Source organism: Bactrocera oleae, chromosome 3, assembly GCF_042242935.1.
Source record: "Bactrocera oleae isolate idBacOlea1 chromosome 3, idBacOlea1, whole genome shotgun sequence".
In the NCBI taxonomy this organism is placed as follows: domain Eukaryota; kingdom Metazoa; phylum Arthropoda; class Insecta; order Diptera; family Tephritidae; genus Bactrocera; species Bactrocera oleae.
In genome coordinates this window covers 64,546,869-64,566,760 of record NC_091537.1, presented here as the reverse complement: position 1 = coordinate 64,566,760, position 19,892 = coordinate 64,546,869, and the positions used below count along the sequence as shown (strand labels likewise).

Genomic DNA, 19,892 nt, shown 5'->3' with positions numbered 1-19,892 from the left:
ACTAACATCCCCATTTCATTCCCTGATGATGATGAGGATGAATCCACCAACTCATTTGCAATTTCCATTAATGAGTTTAGTAAAATTGACCGCTTCATTTTATTAACTACAAAAACATGATTAAAACACTTTGAAACATCCAGAAACGAACTATAAAAATTCGAAGGGCAATTGTCACTCTTACGATTTGAGAGAGTAAAAATCTTGCACTTTTTTATGGTTAGAAGGTAACATTTTTAGAAAAGAACAATGGAACCTGAAAATATTAGAAAAACAAGACGCAAATTTGTCAGCCCCAGCATAGGGCAGAATAAATGTTACGATTGACTATCTAACGGTATCATATAGGTACTTGTGTATATGTTAGAGCGTGTCAATTTACAGGGTGTCCAAAAATGGAAAAATCGCATATGCGGAAAATGTTCAACGAATCATTCTTAAAAACTTTGCTTAAGAAGCTATGTTATAGGTCTTAAATCGATTTCGAGCCAGTGATTTTTAAGGTGAAGTTTAGCTTGTAGGTAAGATTGATGAGGAATCAATAGTGAGGCTACAGAGTCTATTGAAATTCGCGCCAAACACAGGCATCCTAAACGATGACTACTCGTAACTGAAGGAGTCACTGGCATCGCAAAAGACCACAACTGGTCTATGGGTTGCTCGGTAGCCTACCAGACTAACCTAACTTAATCTTTTAGGGATTATAAAAGTTTGTTCGTCGTTTGATTGATATAAGGAAGATTGCGTGAACACCACCTGGGCCTAATTCTCGTCGAGGTAAAATGAGATGAGACCCTGTCCACCCATTGCTGTGGCTAAGATGTAATTAAATTATATTATATTATTTATCACGACGAATAACTACAAGTTTTCAAGTACACAATGACAAATTTCAACGATTACGATCAAAATATGATCCCAAATCGATTGTAATGTGATATGTTGGCGTAATGTCAATCAGTACTCTGCCTTACCTACAACTTACCGACTGTACATTGTGTTATAGTGTATAACGGTGCAGGGGGAGAGCAGGAGGGCGCGTCGCATGTCCTATGTCTACTCATATGGTAATGTTTTGTTCAAGATTGATCAAATGTAATTGCAAAATCGACGGTGATGTTGCAAAAAAGCAGGAGTAGATAAACGAATAACTGTACATTTTTACGTCTTTCCATGCTTTGGCTCGAACGCTCTGCGATTACATAAGGCAATAGTGTTTCATTTGTATATACATACGTATAAGATAAAGGTAAACATTTTTTTATGGTAAAATTGGATAAATCATTTCATAATAGCTTTCATAGCACGAATGGTTGAAACAGAGCTTAAAACATATTAAAGTAAGGGAACGATTTTCCTTGGTTCAAATGTGACAGCACCGACGTAATAAAAAAAAGAAAAAAAAAACCGAAGGATATGTTAAAATAATATCAGGAAAATATTTTATTAGTTTTAATTTTAATTTTACATAAATATGTATATTCAAACTATTATTAATATAGACGTATATTTAATTAAGATAAAGGGAGCTACAGTTGGAAACATCCTTAGTACATCACTTCGATTAATCATCTGCGAAATATTTTCCTCGTACAAAATATTTTCCTTGTTTCATCAAAACTTCATTATAAACTAATAAATAAAGTTATTTCACGAGTTTACAAAAGTATTTATCTCGTATATTCGCAGTCTTGCCACTGCCATTCTTGGTTCATCGTCTTCGGTGCTCAAAAGTGCATATGTGGAATTCATATATGGTACATACATATATATGTATGTATGTATTCTTAATCCTGCTATAAGTATACGAGCGATGTACATAATTTTAATCAAAATGGTTAACCTTAGGTTTCATACAAGTCCTCAAACGATTCGGCCGTTGATCAATAGCAGCTTCCACAGTTTCTACTGGTATTGACGACGTTGCTCGAACCAAAGGTTTTTTGATACTCTCTTTTTGTGGGGTATTGGACAAACTGTGTTCTCTAACTATGACCACAAACTGTTGTCAACTGTACATACTTTTGCCAACCAAATAACTCAGAAGGGATCTTAACAACCTCCAATGAGGCGAATATGGGTGAGCTCAAAAAAATATTCTGCGTTTTATGGTATATACAATTACACGATGGAAATGGTCAATATTATGAAAAATAGATCGATGTGAGTTTCCTACCTCAAAAAAAAAAATAAATGAAAAGCTCGAATCTGTTAGAATTTTATTACTAAATAAATTACTAGTATTTCACTCGTCGAAATTACATCGTACATCGCATGTTATTAGTTAAAACCAACAAGATTGTTTGCAAACATAACCAGAGAGTATCTAATTTCTGCGGTGACTTTATTAAAAGTACCCACATATAAATGCTCATTTAAATATACATACAAGTACATATACATACACTTGTGCGCGTTTTCAGTAATGCAAAACTGTACAGTTTGCATGATGTAACCATTTCGAAAAAGCAAACCTGGCATCTTTAACAAAAATAAAAGTTCGGAAAAGCATCACTGCCGTAGTTGTTGCGCAAAAATACGCCAACTTTGCAACATTTAAAAAGGCTTTGCACAAAAAATGACAACCAAAACCAACTGTGTAAGATCGGAATTAAATTCTGTGAAGGGTATTATAGCTTCGGTGCAACCGAAGTTCACGTTTTTTCTTGTTTTTTTGTACCGATCTAATAAAAATCGATAATTTCTGCTATTTCGCATAGTTTTATGTTTAAAAATCAGTGCAAACTGCGCAGTGTTGCCAGTATTTACTGCATTTCCGAAAAAGGTACTGCATAAATTAGCTCTGCTGGTTTTAATACTTCCAAATACTTGCACAACATTTATTTGTATTTGATTATATTTCCCCTATCTATTATGCGAAATTTATAAAGCTCTTTGTTTATACCATTTCTTGATAATTTATTACTTATTTTTGTTTTTGCTTTGCTCTGAAAATCATAGTTTTATTGAGCAATGTTAATGCAATCGACAAATAAATAAAAAAATGAACTGTGTCCATCTTTTAAATATGTACATTTGTTTGTATATTTACATCCATACAGATTTTTAAATAAATCATTAACAACAAGTAAAAAATCAATAAAGTGAAATGAATACGCAGGCTTTCCCCGTTGATCATCGAGCTCCAACAGGAGAAGCGAGCGAACGAATTTGCGAACGCGTGAGCATTCGTCTCTTGGTAATCGCCTCGAGTTTAGCATGAAATATGTTTTGGTCATACTCCAAACTCATTAATGCCACACTCAGGCACACATAAAAGCGTACAAAAGACAGGCAAAACGAATGTGCGATACACGCGTCCAACTGCCGTTCGCTTCTTTGTTTGACCCTTGTATCTGATGACTGATCTGATTGATTCGGTGAAAACACCGCGGGTTGTCGCCGTTGATAAATGATCCTTCGGCTGTTGTTATGATTTTATCGCAAGTACGCAAGTTGGAGTGTGCATTTGGTTTGGTTGATTGCGCCTGCGCGTATACAATGACAACACCGCAGGTGATCTTAAACGGCGGGCAATGAATTTTTATGTGGACACACAAACGCGCTTACAACTAACTACCCATATAAAGCATGAGCAATGGAATTAATTTTCGGAAAACGGTTTTACAACAGAGCCAAACAATCAAATAAATGAACAAACAAAAGCAAATGACCGAATACCAAATCAAACTAGCCAGTGGTAATGTGCATCGCCGGTTAATTGACGTCGTTAATTTGTGCCTCATTTCATGGAGCCATGCAGCCAGTGTTTGAGTATGGATTGTATATTGAATAAGTAGTTAAGTAGTAAGTTTGGAGGCTTGCTACAACAGTTGATAATTGGGAGGTTGGCTTGGATTAGATAATCACTGATGGGGACACTAATGATGTTGAGTCTGACGCTGCTTACACAAATTAATGATATGTTAAAACAATCATTCCTACTAACTGTTAGAGGCTGCAAAATATGCTCAAGCGAATTACTGATGCAGTCTTCACCTGGCCAAAAGCCATTTAAACTATTTTTATGATAGAAAATATATATCCATCATCAATATTAATTTATTAGATAGTATATAGTAATATAATAATTTTAAAAATACTTTACCTTATGTATTCTAAATATAAAAATCATCATCAAAAAATTGCTAAAACTCAAAATTGTAAATTTCCGCTGACCACGTGTGACCGATTACACGTAACGTTAAGGTGTCATACATTTCAAGTAGAATTCCTATCAGACTGAAAGTAGTTGCACTGATAACGGCACTGCTTCCCCTATGAAATATCTCTAATATTAGCTGTCTTCGATTTGCTATTTCTCTCCTTGCTTCTGCTCTCTTGTCAAATAAATTACATGTAAAAGCAACAACAAATATATCGAGTTGAATTCGCACAAAAGAGTATGTTGACACCTCATTAAAGTGGTAAAGTTGCTATCTATCTTTAATGTACTAAGTTTTGTTTTGCATACTCTTGCAACAAGTTGCTACAGAGTATAATAGTTTTGTTCACCTAACGGTTGTTTGTATCACCTAAAACTAATCAAGTTAGATATATGGGTTAATATATATATATAAGTGATCAGGATGAAGAGACCAGTTGAAATCCGGGAGACTGCCTGTCCCTCTGTCCGTCCGTCCGTCTGTGCAAGCTGTAATTTAAGTAAAAATTAAGATATCTTTTGGTACACATGTTTCTTGGTACTGTTAAAAACTACGAAAAGCGCGATAAATCAAGCACTAAACACGCCAGAGACATTCAATTTTATCTCTGGGATGGCATGAGATGTCTTTATAGGAACCATGTTTAAAATTAAACAGTGGTCTTGGCACTGCCCACTTCTAGGTGAAAAAATATATCTTGGGATATGCTCAACCGATTTCAACCAAATTCGGTACATAACATTTTTCTATGTTAGGGTGCGAAAATGGGCGCAATCGAATTTAAACCACGCCTATTTCCCATATAACACCATTTTAAATTCCATCTGATTCTTTCACTTTCCACTATGTAAATCAAGCAAAAATGATTGTATCGGGGCAAAACTTTGCGTAAATAATGTGTTTAAAGTATGCCACCTTGTAACTAAAAATTGTCTTAATCGAACCAAAACTGTTCAAGCCGCTAGGTACTGAATATGTGGACCCCAGTGCCTATAGTTGACTTTTGACGGATATCGGTAATATAATATAAAGATTTTTGAACTTCAGGGTGACTTTATACCGCATATATCGACCGATATGTGAGTTATCTCAATGAAAATGAGAGAGTGCATTTTACTCATTACAAGATATGTTTGTGCCTAAAATGGATTAAATCGGGGGAAAATCTTACCTAGCCCCCATGTAACTAATATCAGGATTTTCGAACATACGTCTGACTTTACTCCATATGATTGGTAATGGTATGTGAGGTACCTTCATGAAACAGTGGAAGCATTTTATTAATCTGTGGCATGTTAGTAGTATGTGGTATTGGAAAAATTAATAAAATTTGGTTAATACTATCCTCAACTTCCATATACTACTTATAATGCTTTTCGTTATTCTAACCAGTTTTATACTGTATATGTCGGTCAGTGAGTATTAATATTTTTTTTTTCTCAAACGAGTATACCATTTGACTTTGCGAGAGTATAAAATGTTCGGTTAAATGCGAACTTAGCCCTTCCTTACTCGTTATATATAAATTGCTTCAAAATATGTTCTCGAGTATAGCTGAGCAATGTCAAAATTAATATCTTTCTCTATCCCCAATATATACTTGTATATGATTTCCGTCTTTCCACCTGACTTTAAACCGTTCGGGTTCTATACAGAAATTCACTTTTCTCTGTCAGACATATAAGTAGAACTTCAGGAAGTCCTTACTTCTTAGTTATGCAATCAAAATGGTTTAATTGTTGGATATTTTAACATTTGTTTAATATCTACAGAGACTACAGTAGGAAATCTGCTACAAGAAAAAAACTTGGTGTAGAATATTCAATTACACATGCCGGTACACAAATTAAGTGGGCATTTTCAAACATCCTTCCCATGTTAATGCAATACCTGTTGAGACAGTACACAGCTATCACGACAGTATTTCTGTCTCTATTTCGAACTAAAGTTTACAGACTTAGTCCAATAGTTTTCAATTTTTTTCTTTTAAAATATAATCGAATTAGAATGATATAGCAATTATGACAGTAGTTTTTAAGACAATTTTAAAAAGAAATATGTTGATAATCTAATTAATAAAATTTAAATTATATGTATAATGTGTTCTTGTAGAAGACATTATTGTATAAATATAGGATAGATATTAAATAGTATAAGGAGAAAAGAAATATATATTGTATAAAAATCTCTATAAAAATTTATGTTTAACATTTTAAATATTATATAGAAATTAATATAATAATATACTTTTTAAAGATGTTAATATTTATTATTTTTAAGTCAAACATGTATAATAATATCGATATAATAAATAAAAAATTGTATTCATTGTCAAAAAACTATTTCTTTTCATACTCCTCAATACATATATAACCAATTATAAGCGTATACAACAAAACACAATATCTCATGATTTGAGTAAATTTATTTTATAATTTGCTCTAATTAATTTCACTGTAAATGAAAATAACTGAGGCAACGGATTATACTTCTAATCATTCAAATATTCAAAAAAATCTCAAATGAGTATACCATTTGACTTTGCGATAGTATAAAATGTTCGGTTGAATCCGGACTTAGCCCCTCCTTACTTGTTTCTTCTATTTTTAAAACTTAAGACTTAAAATCAATCATAGTAATTTATAGTAAACTAAAAAAAGGATTACAGCAACGTTTTTTTACTAAGAAAGAATCATAATACTTTTGCGTATGCGTCAGAAGACATGTTACCGTAGGGTTGCCTTACAAGGGCTGCCCGTTTGTTTGAGCATTCGCTGGAGAATAACGGTTAGCGAATCGAAAACAGCTATTATAAAGAACAGTATATACCAGATTAAGTCTAATAAGGGTTCGCTAAATATATCCGTGTTCGTGCTGGCTTCATTAATGTGGTTTTGGGTAGATATACATATCAGCGGGTTCCCTTTTATGGCACTTCGATGCCAATATTTTACGAAATTATTATTATATTATAAAATATAAAAACTGCGTAATATTTATTATACATTTATATATTTTTTTACCTTCAATTATTTCTTTGATCCTTACGTAGCAGCCACAATTAATATATTTTATTACTCTAGTTCTATTTTATAAAAAATCTACTTTGTAAAATAGTTAGAACTTTGGATCACTTTTAAGAAATATCGGGGTCGTCATTTATTATTTTTATCCTGATGATCCTCCATTTATATACTTTCTATATATCTGTAAATTTGGTGTTCAACGGTTATCCTTTTCCTTATATCTTCCTTTTCGTAAAGGGCGCAATTTTCAATATTTAATCTATGGCTAATTTTACACTCGAGTGGAATCGAAAAGAACTTGAGTATTCTGCGCAAAAGTTCCAAAAAAAAGGAGAAAACCACTCAAAATCTATGAATATTTTCATTAGTACGCAAATGTATGTTTGCAGTTATTTACAGAGCATTTGAAATCCGTCATTAGGGACTTAACCCAATTTTTGTTTCTTATAATGCTTTCACACACACACACGGATAGCAAACTAATTTGCTCTTCATTTATTCCATTTCTAGTACTAGGGCTCACCTGCCCTAGTAAACTTTAATCACTCGCTGCCCTTCCCTCATTGCACATTCCCTGTGCTTACAGTGTCGTTGCACGTGCCCCACATTGGGCGGTAACAGTTGGCGGTAGAGTTGGGATTTGAATGAAAGTGAGAGCGAATGTTCATTTGCACAAAGGCAAAGGCAAACGTGTTCATTACACGCCCATTACCGTTGCAAAGTTACTCCACTCAGGTGGCCTGCAGCACATGCTCCCCTCCCGACCCCTCCAAAGTGGTTGATGGAAATCGCAATTTCGTAAAAGGCAAATATAATCGTTCAAAAGGAAAACGAGCTAAAACACTGAAAGCTAAAAGGATTTTGCTTCCGTTTTCCATAACACCTATTTTGTATACGCGTGTATGTGTGCTCTTTCTTGGTATATTTGTGTTATCGCTTGTTTGTTGCTATTTTCAATTCCGATTTTAGTTGTAAATTCAACTTTTCCAAATGCGATTATGCGTTAAGCGTTTCATTCGGCTGGTGGTGATGCTACCTAATTGTTTTTCTTCGGCAATCGAGTTAGATTGCATTACACAGAAACTTCCGCAAGCATGTCTTGTTGAATGCCACTAAGATAAGGCTCGTACATACAAAGTTTTTGAAGCATAAATCAACTGTTTCTTTAGGATACAGTAGCAGATTAGTAGCTATCAAAACGAATATATTCTAACAAGGTTTATAAATCTCAAATAGCTAATCGGATGGCTAAGATCTTTGGTGAAGAAAATTATTGCATTGAAGCTGTTTCTGAAATGTTCTAAACCAAACGTCGATACCGTCTTAAATAAAGAGGAGAGGAGTGCAACCGCAAAAAGGTAAAATAAATGGAGTCTCGCTGGCGAAAAACGTTAAATGTTTACGTTTTTAATTTATTGTGGGCACCATTATCGACACAGCTTATCGACACGCGATAAAAGAGAATGCCAGTGGCTATTCCTGTTGCACTTGAAAAAATGTCAATTTGTCTATATGTACATACAAACATATGTATGTGTTTTTGACATTGATAGTTTGATGAAAATAGTTTTGTGTATCCCCCATATCCACTTAGTAAAAACTTAAAAATTTAATTCGCTAAACTTAAAATGCGTCAATGAAATTTCTATAAGTAAAGCATGCTCGAATCAAAAATGCTAAAATTACTGGCGGGTACTACCATCTATACTTCAATATACAATACTTAGTCTTCCCATAAATTCGGTTACAAAGATTATTGTCTTTATCACCTTTTCTGCCACGGCCGCACACAACACATAGCTTGTTTCTGTTATTTTATGGTACTGATTTTCAGATTTTTATCACTTCGTTTTGAAACATAGCATTCTGTTCATTCGAAGCTGCTGCAAAAGATCGTTTCAGCGGTCATCGGTATGAACAGAGTTTCCCTCATTGTTGTTGCTAATTTGGTGCAGCTGTTGTTGTTGTCATTGCGACACCAACATTTTCGTTGGAAGCAGCACGACATCAACCTTGGCTTTGTATCCCGGTACATTTAGCCTTGCGTGAGCTTCCACTTGTGTGCATGAGTATGTGTGTGTGTGTATATGGGCCTTAGGTTCCCGTGTATGGGATTGCTTATCTTGTTTTATTGATTAAATATATACTCCTTTATTTCGATTGCAGCTGAAGCGAAACAGCGAACGGCGGTAGAACGTAAAGGCATAAAACGGCGTGGAAACCTAATCGGCGTCCCGTGATTTTTAGCGTTGAAACGACCAAACGACAGTAATCAAGTACTAGCCATTCCTATACTATTTGAATGTAAGCAAACTCGTAGTATATGTTTGTATGTATGTGAACTAGTAAACATATATACCTATAAACGCATAAGTGTATTTTGTTTTCGATAGTTTTTCCCTTTCTAATTTGTTAATAGTTTTTTTTTTTAATATACGACATGTACGTAAGTAAGCCACAAAGGTTTGTGTTTTGTTTTATCCCATGTATCTTGTATACTGTTAGAAATGCTCATTACAGCGTGTACTTTTTGATGATAAATTAATAAACTAACCTATCCAAAGAAATGTGTGGTATTTTGGTAAATAAAACCCAATTATGTAAATTTTAAAACAGCAATGTTCAGAAATATTTCGTATGTCATAAATTAGGCACAATAAGCACAGAATTTTAAAATTAAATTCTGTGTCAAAGCTTGCAATGGATACAGCTAGGGCAAATTCGCAAAAAAAATGCCATTTTCTTTAATTATAATTTCTAATAATTGTCTATTGATTTCAACGAAAAAAATCTTTTTGATGTGAGGATTATTGATGAAAAATTATGTTTTTTTTTCGTTATTAAGCCAAAAAAGGAGAGAAATAAATATTATATTTTAAATTAAACAAAAAAATACAATGTAAGTTTTCACCAAATTTCGTGAAAGAAAACAATTTTATGTACAAAATAAAAGTAAAAAGCTTAAAAACTGGGTTTTTTGGTTTTTTTTGTTAAAACAAAGGTTTTAGATCTTTTCATAAGCTTTGCCATATAACTTTTTTCCATAGGGCTCGTAGTTTTGCCGTAAACTGAGATAAAAATTCAACCACGCGTCTCTCCTCTATCTTCCCGACTTCAGATCGGCAGGAAATCATTTTTCCTTCATTGATTATTTATCAATTATTTACCATTTTCAAAACCTCCTGGTCTAGTCTAGAACTGTTATTCGTATTAGTTTTTCTCAAATTTGACATTGAATTATTATAGAACTGAGCTAAACATTTAAACCATCTGGGTTTAAGTTCTGATATACAATCATAACATAAAACATGCTTCAAGTAGTTTACTACTGTTGTGCAGAAACTGTATTAAAATAGGCTCACCTGCACCCGTCGCCGGCACCTATCGCTTGTATTTAATGAATATAGATCTAATATGTAATATTACAAATATTAAATTTAGTTTTAATACTTTACTAAATTCTAAATATTTTCTTTTCAGGTGAGTTACGTGATAAGATACTGATGGCTGTTGACCAATGCGTTATTATATGTATCTATTAGAGCTAACTCAGGTACTTGTCGAAGGATGAGTTTTCAACAAGAGAGTTAAATTTAATTTAAATTAAGTTTTTTATGTAAAAGATAGCTGTGCCGAAGGTGTAATACCCGTGCAATTCTTATAGCATCAAAGGGTATAAAAAGATCTTTATCTTGATAGGTCAGTTTGAATGGACTACGTACATGCTATTGCGATCTGTAGCGTTGCCTTGAACAATTTCGTGAAGATATCTTGTCAAATAAAGCAATTTTTCATACAAAAACTCAATTTTTATCGGTCAGTTTGTATCGCAACTAAATGCTATGGTTGTTCGATATCGGCGATTCCGACAAATGAGCAGCTCCTTAGGGAGAAAAGGGGGAGTGCAAAATTTTGAATCCATATTTCAAAAACTGAGTCACCTGATCGCGTACATACAGACATACGACGCGTACAACAGACATAGACGAGCAGACCGACAGAGAAACGGACATGGTTAAATCGACTAAATTTTAAATAAATATATTTTAAACTGTAAACTATTCAAGGCTGTTTACGATAAGTTGATCGCCAACTTTTCATCGAAATATTGCTATTAGCAGGATTTAAATCACCACTGTAAGCGGTACACCCAAGAACCTGTTTTGATTTTAGAGCGAAAAACTCCACGCGACAGATGTGCCTGTGGACTAATTTTTGAGGTGAGGGCTCCAGATGTAGGTACAACATATGAACATAAGACTTTTATTTCACATTACATTACTCATTATACAACTGCGTCATATTTTTTTTTGTTGTACTATTGAACTTTTGTATTTTATTTTGCTTTCATTATTTCCAATATTTTTCTCCCTTCTAGATTGGCTTCTTTTTATTGAAGGGCTTAGTTGAAAAATCTTTATACTCGAATCCTCAGTTATATCCATCACTCGGAATCATAAAGTCTCTTTATTTTTATAATCTTGCAACATGTTACTACAAAGTATCATAGTTTTGTTCACACTAAACTTTGCAAAAATAGTGCCTTCAAGATATGCCATCTTAAGTCTTAAAATTCAAAATTCAAAATCCAACCATAACTGTTCAAGCCCCCATATACCGAAGATGTGGATCCCAATGTCCATGATTGACTTTTTATCAAAATTATCGTTCAATGTATGGGATATATAATTGGAACTCGGAGAGAACTCTTTCGTGATAATATTATGTCTGTGTGTAAAAAAAAGGATTGAATCGCGTCAATACTTCTCTTAGGCCCCATATACCTACAAGTAATATCTTGATAAAATGTATTTAAACCAACGGTACATTAAAGTATGACATAATTTTTACCCTTTTTTAGCACCGGTATTTAAATTTTTATAAAAAATACTTTTGCTCTTGGTACTCTCCGCGGCAGACAGTTACTTAAATTACATTATGAAAAATATTATTATTTATCACACTCAATAACAACTTTGGTATATATAGCTTTTCTCGTTTGTACGTCACTCGAATTACGCCATTTTTGACAAATTAAGTGTTTGCTTTACAGTTTGTACGTCCCCGCTATTTATGTTGTTGCCACTGCCGCTCGATTACAATAATTTACAGAACATTTTGACAGCCAAAGTGCATATTTGAACGCAACAAAAATTGTTTGAAACTAAAACCATATAAATAGGGGAATATTCGTGGAATAACTATACATTTAAACGCATATTATATTTATAAGTATGGATGTTTGAGAATATGCGCGTATTAATAACAAAAATATGAGAATCATTTTATTTTTTACGGCCTCCATAAGCTACAACATCGTCGTCGTAGGCAGTTACTTTTCAGTTCCACTACAATGTACTTACCTATATATATGCCTACTTCCCCTTTCTTCTTTCGATTAATGTGCGGGAGCATTAAAAAACAAATATAAACACATTTATAAATTATGCCACCCTTCTTTCTTTTCCGCCTTGCCTCCGAAGCCCACGTAGCTATTTAGTCATATTTATTGTTCGCCGAAGCAATTGCAGGACTACTTTTGGTTACAACCTCGACCACTTTTGCGGCCAACCGAACCTTAACTAAAAATCAAATATATACGTACATTTTTGCTTAATGGGATTGTTCATATTTTGTTGTGCCACTTAAGGAAAATGGAAACTTAAAAAATGGTGAATACTAAAAAAATAAGTAGAGAATTTCGGAGCGGCCTTGTTCGTTACTCGCGTCAATAACAAAATGAACAAAACCAACGTCATCGTTAATGACGCTGTAACGGCAATGCTGGAGGACAAGGGGTTTTGCAACCTTAACGACATAGCGAAAATAGCGGGTAAGCATAGCCACCGGTACCGAAGTGAAATATTGGAGTTGTAGTGTTGGCAGCGGCAAGAAAACAAGCTGCATTTAAACGTTTTCTCAGCATCGTTCGTCTTTTTTATACTCTTGCAACATGTTGTTACAGAGTATAATAGTTTTGTCCACCTATCAGTTGTTTGAATCGTTGTTTTGTTTGAAAATAAATGAAATCGGATGATAATCCCGCCCACTTCCCATATAATGGTGAGTAAGTGCGATAAATCAATAACTAAGTACGTCAAATATAATAAATTTAACGTCCGGGATGATAAAAGATGGTTTTATAGGAGCCGATGTCAAACTTGGACGATGGGCGTGGCTCCGCCCACATTTAGGTGAAATCACATACCTCAGGAACTACTTAACCAAATTGAATTGGGTCAATACTTCCCTTAGCCCCCATATACCCAATAAACATATTTTCGAACCTCCGGCTTACTTCATATTGCATATATTGACCAATATGAAAGCTATCTTCATAAAATTAAATGATTGGATTTTTCTTATAATGGTACATTTTTGTGCTTAAAATAATTTCAATCGGGTGAAAACTCATAGTATAACTAATTACAAAATTGTCAAACATCCGGTTGATTTTACACCATATAGGTATATACATATATGTGTATGTGATGGTATGTGAAGTACCTTAGTGAAACTCAGGGAGCATTTTATTATGTTAATAGTGTAGGTAATGCCAAAAATATTATAGATAAAATGGGGTCAATACTACCCCTATGTCTCATATACCTAATATAATATTTTCAAACTTCCGGTTAGCCTTATGCCTCAGTCAATTTCCCCAACTCCCAAACACTACATATGTATATTAATTTTTCTTATGTCGAACATTTCATTTAATGTATGATCTATATACCAATATAGAATATATAATAATTTCTGACATTTCACCCGGAAAAATGTATGATACTTTAATAAAATGAATTGAACAAATTTTCTTAAAAAGTGTTTGTGAATATAAATGAAATTGGTCTAGACTAGGTTTTTACCCTTATATCGCTAAAATAATAAATTGAGATCCAATGGTAGACGTTTTCACATCAACTCATTGTATTAAATTTAGCTTCTTCAGTTGAGTTTATATCCCATATAATTATCCCATTTAAAGATGATTTTAATACAACTTTAGCTGACGCGAAGTAAAATATAGTAATAAAACTAAGAAAGTCTGTGACATATAATATATTTAACTTAATAACATACCAAATTTTATTGTAATCCATTTACGCTTTCACCGAATAATGAATGTTTAATTGTTTTGCAACATTTCTTAATATAAAGTTTTCCTAAAACCTCTCCTCTGCTTTGATCCTTACAAGTTGCAAGAATAAAAATGTATATACCCGCACCTAGCCCTTCCTTACTTGTTGTGTACTATTTTCATTTCAAATATGATATAACCGCTTTCGAACGAAACGTTCCTTACAATGTGCTGCCGTTCGTTTGGACCACATTTGTTTGTAATTAATGTTCGGAATCATTTGCTCAATAAACACACCCTGGTCGATGCATGGGTAGGGTGCAGTAATTAGGTGCCAAAACGGGTACTTTAAGCTAAATTAAGTAGCGTTACAGCGATAAAGTTAATAATATTAAATATATTAATTTATTTAGTAAATAGATTTGTGATCACTGGGACTTTTCCAAAACGTTAAAATTTATAATATGTTTCGTAGTAGTTCATATTTGTATTATTGATTGAATTTAATTCCGTTGTTTACATTTTACTTTAAATAGTAAACCGTAAGTTTATAGCACAAGCACTAACCTAATATACTTGTATTCTATAGAAATATATCGCTTGCCGTAAAATTCTTTTAAATTCATATGTATGCACGTACATACACATACATATATATATATGCATATACATACATACTACATATATGGTATGTGTAATTTCAAAATGTGCGTTGAATGAAATTAAATATACTTGTAAAGTTATTTCTCATCCTCATCCAATGTACCGTGACTCAAAACCGAACTGTGTAAAGTTTATCATCGAACCAGAGACCGTAAATAATGATTATTGTTGCGCTTTTTAAATGAAAAAATCAACTACTTAGAATCTAATCGGGTGGCAACTCCGCCCACTCCCCATATAATGGTACTGTTAAAAACTACTAAAAGCGCGATAAATCAAGCACTAAACACGCCAGAGACATTAAATTTTATCTCTGGGATGGTATGAGATGACTTTATAGGAACCGCGTTCAAAATAAACAGTGGGCGTGGCACCGCCCAGTTTTAGGTGAAAACCCATATCTTGAGATCTGCTTAACCAAATTCGGTACATGACATTATTTTCATATCTCTACGTTAAATTGTGAAAATGAGCGAAATCGGATTACCACGCCTACTTCCCATATAACACCATTTTAAATTCCATCTGATTCTTTCACTTTCCACTATGCAAATCAGGCAAAAATGATTATATCGGGGTAAAACTTTGCGTGAATAATGCGTTTGAAGTATGCGACCTTGTGACCAAAAATTGTCTAAATCGAGTCAAAACTGTTCAAGCCCCTAGATAATGAATATGTGGACCCCAGTGCCTATAGCTGACTTTTTACCGAAAATATCGGTCAACATAAAACAAGGCGGCTAGATCCACAAAGAAATCTAAAACGAGTATACCATTTGACTTTGCGAGAGTATAAAATGTTCGGTTACATCCGAACTTAACTCTTCCTTACTTGTTTTTGATTGTTATTAATTTTGCTCAAAATAAAACTCAGTTTTAGATGACGGGTTTTGCTCTTTACAGAGTAGTAAAAAAAAATAAATGAGATAGATTCTAACAACAGGAACAAACAAAAAGCAATTAGTTTTAAAGCATAGTTTCAAACCTAAGTCCGGAGAGTTACATATACTTAACGCTAAAATTAGCGGGATGTGTAAGTAAAATTTTGGAAGTTTTTGTCATTTTGTTGCCAGTTTAGTCTGTACCTGCATGATTTAATAAAACAAGATACGGTCGAAGAACAGCAAATCATAAGCTATAACCTCCCACGTGTTCCTTAGAAGGTTGGTATTGCAAATGACATTAAGGGAAAATTTGTAAGTATAACTAAACTGGGAATAAGTTCCTCTAGTTCTTCTTTACACAATGTGGACATGGATGAAATGGGACCGCAAACTTTTCGGTGCAGTGCTTTATCTCAGGAACTACTCAGTCATTTTCAATAAAGTATTTTGCACAACATTATCCTGACATCTTCATGTTACATTGCTCAAATGATCGAAATCGGAGCACAACTACGAGTGAAAAATGGCAAAATTAGCGCCCTTAAGGTGAAAACCGGCCATTACTTTTCAAGCCCCCAGACACCGAAAATGTGGACCACAGTGCTAGTCGCTGACTTTTTGCCCCAAAAGTTGTTCAATCTGTAAGCTATGTTATTGAAATTCGGAGAGAAGCTTTTTCTGATAAAAGTTTCAAAAATTGATAAAATCGGGTTAATATTTCCACTTTCCCCCATCTACCTACTTAGTTTTGTACCGTATATATCGGCCAATATGTAAAATAATATATTATCAAAATTAATTCAACGTATAATAATGCATATTCTATAGTTCTATGCCAAAAATGCATAAAATCGACCTTCGAATGAATGATAGGCAGAAACGCAGGTTATTTGTATAACTTTCTTTAAGACTTAATCAGCAAGACAATCATGATTTCTCATTCACTATTTATAATTTTTTTCGTTGTACATTTTCTTAAACGACATGCAATTAAAGCAACGTTTAATGTTCAATATTTTTGACATCATGATGAGCGTGTAACAACCCCACCAACAACGCCTCAGAAAGAAAAGTGGCTGTAGAGCTTGGTAACTGTCTACTTATACAACAACGGCCCCTTTAATTGAAATGCGTTTAACCTTTGCCACACCGTTTAGAGGAGCTTGAAAAAACGTTAACTAAATGGATAAAAATGGAGTTTTAGTGTTTTCGAAGATTTTCAAAGGCGAAGAATCTTGCTGCTCTCAAAGCGATAAGGCAACAATGGAAAGATATAACATGAAGGGGGAACGAGTGCGCGCTAGACATTGCAACAGAATTCAGAAAATGCGAGTTTACTCGTTTTTACATTGGCAGTTTCAAACTTAAGCGCGCCGAGAGAGAATTAGAGGTTTCCTGACTGCGTGCAGTCGCCTCGATTTTGGAGTCATAATACGCAGAGACTCTTAGTGGAGATACGAAGTGTTGTGTGTTCTTGCCCGTTTTCAGAACACGCTGCCAATGAAGCTTTGGCGATGACAAACGTTTTGTTTTTTGTTCGAAGTCAGTAATTTTCGGTTTTTTGCACCCTTTTTTGGTAACAAGAGATGTACTTTGTTTGCCTTTGCATGGGCTCATTAAAGAGCTAATAGAGCGAAGGAACGCTACAAAGAGATTTTCTTACAAGGCTGTACTTTGTCGGTTGTCATTAACATCACCTGCAGCACTGCAACGCTTTGTGTGACGTACGATTGTTTAGCGCCACCGACCTAAGGAGTATTTGCGCAAAAGAAGCATATCCCCAAACAGTTTAACTTAGTGCCAAATTGCCACTGGCGGAGTGTTTTGTACTGCCTCGATTTTTACAGCTACTACTGCTGTAGCTTTGGTTTTCGAAATGCTCAAGCTGCATACGCACTTGTGAAGAATTCGCAAACATATATACACAATTGTGTATGTGGCTGTGTATGCAGCTTAGAAGTGTTGCGTCGTAAAATATAAAGACATTACAGTGTGTGTGGTCTGCTGACTCACCTCAGTTCACGTTAAGTGAAGTCGAGGGAGATGAGGTATTTCAGACTGCACCGAAGCTCAAAGCCTCAAAGCTCAAGCCGGCAGGTAGTTAGGTTTATATAAGATGGTGCAAACTGGGTGTGGTGACTGGTTCGGCCAGCTGGGGAAGCATTTCGGTACAGTGACACGTCCTTTGCTGTGATTCATATTGCTTTACTCACAGGGCTTTCCTTTGCTTTTGTCATGCAAACGAAATTTTTAAAAGCGAAAAAGTGTAGAAATAAAAGTACTTGAGCGTGTCTTTGTTAACTTGAATCATCCTTGCACACTCAAGTGTGAAGCGTACTCACGCTGTGCAGTCCCTTGTACTTAATTCCCTCAACATGCTCCAGCTGTCAGCTTTATTAATTTTAGCACTTTGCTGAGGTGCTCATACTATATTATCTCATGCCCATGATCTCAAGATACATACACAAAATACTTAGCTAACCCAGCTAACGGGATGTATTCGCTACAGATCACCAGAGGATTCCATGCACTTTCACCCGCGAAGAATCACCCGAACCGCGACAATCATATAGAGTTCACTATGATCGATTTTGAATACATATGTACGTATGGTTTTTCACACTTTGGCGACATCTGGCTACCAGAGTGAGTCCACTAGGTTGTTCAAACGCTTTGAATCACCTAGAAGATGATATGTACTTATACTTCGTAATACTATGTTCGCACCGACACAAAATTCGTGTTTTCATAGACAAAAGAGGTTTTCACGCGAAAACTTGTGTTTTCATCCATACAAAATCTGTCAAACGAAAACACAGTTTTCGCTGAAAACCCCTTGAAAACTTACATTCCACTCATTATAATCGGTGCCTGCTCTAGCTTAATCGATATTATTAGAAGACATATTTACCAGCCCTAAATGCCAGTTAACAATTTTTTTACATTCCTTAATTGGCCTAAACGTACCCTACAAGAAACTGATAATGGGTTCACCAATACACTCACATTTGATAAGTCAGTACTGTTAATTTACATTTGCATTTTTAAATTCAGAACTATCCACTGATTAGAGAAAGACGTACGCAGAGCTATTGAGAGGAGGAGATGGCAGCAAGTGAAAATTTATTTTTATATTTTCATATTTTAATATATTTTTTGTTGCATTCCTTTTTATATTTAAGTAAATTATTATAACTAATTTTGATTAAAACTTTGAAATTTATGTGATGATGATATAGATGTGTGAACTGTCAATGAAAACTCATCGAAAACACACAATGTCGGTCAGAACGACTTTGGTTCCACAAACCACAAATTGTGTTTTCAAGAGGATTTCAATTCAGTGCGAGCATAGTATAAAGCGTAAACTGCTTGCTGTCTCTTGTGCTTTTCCTACCAAACTCTAGGTATTTCAGTTTTCAATTCGGTTGCACCGAAGCTAATATGCCCTTCACAAATACAAAATGTTCCTTATAAGAACTTGATTCCGATCGTCTAGTTTGTATGATAGCTATATGCTATAGTGATCCGATCTGAACAATTTCTTTGGAGATTGCATTTTTGTCTTAAATAATAATTCATGCCAAATTTCGTGAATATTTCTAGCCAAATGAAAAAGTTTTCCATACAAGCACTTGCTTTCGATCGTTCAGTTTTTATGACAGCTACAAATATATGCTATATTGTAGCGATATCGGCGGTTCCGACTAACGAGCTTCTTGGGGAAGAAAGGACCTATGCAAAATGTCTGTTCGATATCTCAAAAACTGGGCCTAGTTCGCGTATATATAGACAGACAGACATGGTTAATTCGACTCAGCTCATCATCATATTATAGGTCATTTATAGATATATTTCAGGGTCTGCGACGTTTCCTCGTCTTATATTAAATTGATTTCATTATCCTAAATTAAAGGAAGTCGAGTGAAAGAAGTTGCTGAACACCTTGAAGCTCTATAGCCTCTGTGGCTTTCTTAAAGAAACCTACTGCTTGTAACATGTATGCGAAATTTTTCGAGCACTAATTTAACATTCACAACTGAAAACTGCAAATTGCCTATTTTTTTTAGAA

At 34.3% G+C, this 19,892-nt stretch overlaps 1 protein-coding gene across 2 annotated transcripts in view; it reads left to right on the top strand.

Annotated features, from left to right (window-relative positions):
- dnt (tyrosine-protein kinase Dnt) overlaps positions 1–19,892 on the top strand; it is a 221,560-nt gene that overhangs the window by 26,480 nt on the left and 175,188 nt on the right. Inside the window, exon 2 of one of the 2 annotated variants that reach the window (XM_036370707.2) lies at positions 9,359–9,496. The exons of the other annotated variant lie outside the window; for it this stretch is intronic. The gene's annotated coding sequence lies outside the window, so the exon portion shown is untranslated. The remainder of the gene's footprint in view (positions 1–9,358; positions 9,497–19,892) is intronic. 2 annotated transcript variants of the gene reach the window in all.